Source organism: Echinops telfairi, unplaced genomic scaffold (genome assembly GCF_000313985.2).
Source record: "Echinops telfairi isolate 266 unplaced genomic scaffold, ASM31398v2 ScPeMD7_9;HRSCAF=40, whole genome shotgun sequence".
NCBI classification, from domain to species: Eukaryota; Metazoa; Chordata; class Mammalia; order Afrosoricida; family Tenrecidae; genus Echinops; species Echinops telfairi.
The window spans coordinates 17,183,156-17,187,944 of NW_022103906.1; positions in this window are offsets into that span (position 1 = coordinate 17,183,156).

Consider the following 4,789-nt stretch of genomic DNA (forward strand, 5'->3'; position numbering starts at 1 on the left):
GTGTGGTTCCCCACATTTCTGCTCTGTTGATTCCTAGGCATGTTTCTGTTTCCTCATGGCCTGACAGGCCTGAGAAGGGACCATTGGGTGAACATGTTGGCTCAGGCTGTCAGGATTTGAAGAGTTCACTCTTAGCTTTCTGCTTCTGTAGCACAATCACCTTCTCCAGGTCACCGGCATCACTCCTGGCAGGTTGCTGCTGAAACAGGACAAGAGAAATGGTGTCAACCCCTTGTGAATAATACTGGGGCAGGAGAGCTGTGCGTTGTTTATTTGAACCTAGAACCGGGTAGGAGCACAGTGGACTACATACTGCCCTGTAGGAAGGGGCGCTGACGGGAAGGGGGTGGTGGCCAGAGCTCTGCACCCGTAAACTAAACCTCTGGCGGGAGTGGGGGTCCTGGAAGGGTGGGCGCTACTTTCCAACTCCAGGCTCGAGGAGCATACAGGCACCTGTGCGTCTCTGGAGGCCGCGCGCCATTCCTGGTGCCCGTGCGCCTCCCAGAGTCGCCTTCTGGCGCTGCACCGCTTCTCCATCCAGGGCCAGGGCCAGCTTCCAGAAAGCTCCCTGCGCGGCCCGCGGCGTTCTTTGGGCTTGAGTCAGGCAGGTTTGCAGCCAGCCCCAGAGGGGGTGTGCACTAAGCGGAGCGCTATAAATACCAGCGCGCTTCCCGTGCTCAGCCACGCAGCCTCTCCACCAGGAAGAGCGCACAGAAGCCCGGTGGGTGCCTGGGACCGGACCGGTGAGATGTACTTCCCGATCTTTCCTATCCCTGTGCAGAGCCTAACACCAGACAGATGGGCGGGCCAGAGGTAGCAGCCATTAAGGGAGAGGATGACAGGGCTGGCAGAGTGACTGTAAGACAGCCCAAGGGGTGGCCAGGAACGGAGGTGGCCAGATCCCCGTCACAATGCAGCTGATCCAGGTGCTGAATTGCTGGTGCCCTGCGGTGCCTGCACAGCCCACAGGCTGGGCTTCGGGAATGCTTAGGGCTCATTCGCTCCCACCACAATCCTGTCAGGCCAGTAGTACAGATGTAAGGATTCTCCTTGGGCAAAGATGGGAAGCTGGTGGAGCCGGGCAGACAGACCCTTCACCGGCCTCATCTTCCCGAGAAGGTGCTGACCCTCCCCTGTAGTGGTGGGTTTGCAGGTACGGGCCATCTTGTTTTCTGTAAATCATGCAGTTTTCTGGATAATGTGTCCGTGTGACGTATTGTTTGGTTTCAGTGTCCGATGCGACCACCTGCTTTTCCATGCACCCAAGGTGCATCAGGGAAAAAGCACAGCTTCTCCCTTAGGCCTCAGATGACTAACACAACCGTCTCGTTTTACAGGTGATTTTCTGAGCCCTAGGGGTTTGGGACTTTCTCCAAAATTAAGCTGCAAATAAGTGTTAGAATTGGTTCCGAGAACCCAAACCTTCACCTTCCAGAATTTTGGGGCCTAATTTTTTAAAGCTGATTTTTCTTTTCTTTTAAAAAAATAAATTGTAAAGTTCCTTTAAGTTTAATTTTAAAAGATCTTAAGACTGTAAGTCCAGATACTAGATGGATACTGAAGAGAGTGTTGCTTATAAGAGAGGAGGCATATAGAAAGTGCCCAAGTCTATAGGAATGAAAAAAAATGAGGGACAATAGAAAAATGGAATATTAATCATCAACATAGGCTTTTAAAAATATTTGTAGTCTGTGCTTGTAAAGGCCCTAATGGTAGAAAAATGCTTAGAAAATAAAAGAAAAAGACATTTTTTAATATTAATTTTTGCCCCTGGATGGTGTGACTTACAAATAACTTGTTTTCCTTCTTGGGTTTGATTGTCTGCATCGAGGGAGGCAGTAAGACAGGCGCTTGGGCTCTGGCACCAGGCCTACTTCTGCAGCACGCTACTGTGCCAGCTCCTCACTTTGGAGCCTCTATCTCCCCCTCACTGTTCCCTTTGCACTTGGATCATTTCCTGGGTGGCTTCTGGCTCTGGAGTTGGTGCTTGGGAGCACTCGGGGGTATTTCACGCTCGGAGGAAGGTGTGCCTAGAGGGAACCTGCTCTGGAAGGCAGCCTTATGCTCCTCCATCTCCTTGTCTCGCTCCTCCTGCACAGCTCCATCACCCACAGGGCCAGCTTTTGCTAACAGAGTCAGGCCTAGAGGTTTAAGCCTCCCTGGGTGGAGGCATGTTGAGTAGAGGTGGGGAAAGGAGGGCCCCCGTGTGTTCATCCAGCCAGCCCAGTGCCATCTGGGAGAGGCAGGGCAGTTGCCTGGGCACCCATTGCTCTGGTGTTGCCATTACACCAGCCTTCCTGATCGATGTCATCTTCCAGTTCATTAGAAATGCAGGGGCAGGAGCTATGCCCCAGACCTACTGAGTTGGAGCAAGGGAAATAACAAGGTCCCCAGGTGATTCGGAGACACTTTAAACTTTGAGAAGCCCCATCCTCTTCCGCCCCTCCCTCCCTCCTTCCTCTACAGACCCTCTAAAAGCCCTCTGTAGATTGCCACTGGACAGAAGGGGTCCTAGATCAACTTTTCAAGTAGTGACAATTTACTATGATTATACAAGACCCTCGTGTTTATAAAACATGCGTGCATCTCTGAAGGATATATGATCAAGAAACTGAAGTCCAGGAGTTTAAGGGACCCATTGTTAAGGAAAGAGCAGGTGTCTGCGGCCTTGCAGTGGGCTCTGGGGAGCCTTATTCTGTGTGGGCCTCAAGCACCCACCCAGCCAAGGCACAAGGGTTGGGCAGGGGTGGTTTCTTTCCCAAACAAGGATACCCTGTAGAAGCTGAGGAGTCCCTGGACTCCTTGTCTAGTACTCTTGCTGATGAATGCTGTGCCTCCCCATTCTTCAAGGTCCCCAACTCTCTCTGGTCAGAACCTGGAAATCTCCCCTGGAGCAGTGTTCCCTGCTCGCTTTGTCTGTCTGGCGTGACAAAGGCTCTGTCCCTGCTGGAGGCACGTCAAGCCTCAGTGGGTGGCCTGGGCCAGCCTCCCAGTAAGCCTGAAATCATGCTCTGTGTCTAGCCTGCTGCCTGTCCATCCGTCATCTTGGGGGAAGGTGATGGCCCTGCTCGCCCTGCTTCCTTCTGCCCTCTTTCTCCTTTACGCTGTACGTTTGCTTTGAGAACCACAACTTGGGAAACCTTGTTCACTACTGTTCATGACAGGCTTTTTATTTTTTATTAAAAGATCATTTTATTGGGAGCTCTTATAGCCCTTATAACAATCCATACATCCATTATATCAAGCATATTTGTGCATATGTTGCCATCATCATTTTCTAAACAGTTACTTTCTATTGAGCCCTTGGTATCAGCTCCTCGTTTCCCTCCCTCCCCATCTCCCACCCTCATGACCCCTTGATAAATTATAAATTATTATTGTTTTCATATCTTCTACCAACTGCTGTCTCCCTTCCCACATGGTTTTTGTTGTTTGTCCCCCTGGGGGTGGTGGGAGTGGTGGTTATGTGTCCACCATTGTGATCAGTTCCACCTTCCTCCCCTCTTATTCCCACCTTTTCCCTGCCCTCCTGGTATGCTGTGCTACTACTGTCCTGCCAAGTGGACCCAGGGGCCTGGTGGCTGGGGAGTGGTTTTAGGATAAGAGCAATTTTAGGAAAAGGCTGGGGCCGGGGAACTCCCCCCACCCCCCTTCCCTTGTGTTTGGGAAATGTGTGTATTTGGATAAGCGGTGGAGCCGGGTAGGGGGAAGGGCTTCTGCTTTGTGCAACATTGTGTAAGACTTAAGCTGTGCCCTGATGTCCTGGCTGTGGGAGCTGGCACGGTGGTGGCAAGAGCACCGTACATGGTCTGGGGGCCAGGGCACTGCCAAGGAGTCTGGAGAAGCCAAAGGACGTGTCCTCCCAAAGAGACTTCTTGGAGTTGTTGAGGCCCACGTCTGCTCCTCTGTTTCCACATGTCCCTCTGTCCACCCTGCAGAGCATTTTCCTCCCAAGGTTCACACGCAACCTGGCTCGAGTCCCAAATGGGTTTGATTTCTTCTGTCAGCACAAAGGGTTGGCTGTTCTTGCCCCTTGGAAATAGATTGTCAGTGGCATGGAGGGTCTGCGGCGCCGGTGCCTATGGTGCACAATTGATTACTCGTGTCTGCTGTGAGGGAGGACGGGGCATGCCAACACCCATATGGGTTTTCGTTTTTGATCTCTGGCCTGCAGTCCCCACTGGAGGGGATTGCAGGGAGGGGGGAGGATGAGTCCATTGAAGAGGAGTAAATCTGAGATGAGTATGTATCAGTGGAGGCACTGTCAATGCCAGGAGCCCTGGTGGCGTCATGGTTACCTGGTGGCTGTGATTCGTAAGGTCAGCAGTTCGAAACCACCAGTGGCTCTGAGGGAGAAAGAGAAGGCGTCCTACTCCCATACACAGTTACCATCTCAGAAACCCACAGGGGCAGTTCTACTGACCTATAGGGTTGCCATGCGTTGGCATTCTATCTACACAAACAGGCCAAGATACAGCAAGCTCGTAGATCTTGCTCAGGCATATTGGGTTTCAAAACGTTAGTGGGAAAATTCCAGTATCTTCTCTTCTGTTGTTTCCACAAGCTTTTTGAAGTCCCCTCATCTATGCCTATGATGGGCGGGTGGGAGACTTGACTCCTGGGTCTTGCTTTTTCTGCAATATGCCGCTGACCTTATCGTTCCTGCCTTGAACCGTCTGCCTTCCCTGAAAAGTCTGCCCTTTCCTGCTGGTTTTCCCAGGGATCAAAAACTACAGGCACCAGAGCAACCTCAGGGCTCTGCATTCTGTGGAAGCTGCTCAGGCAGCAG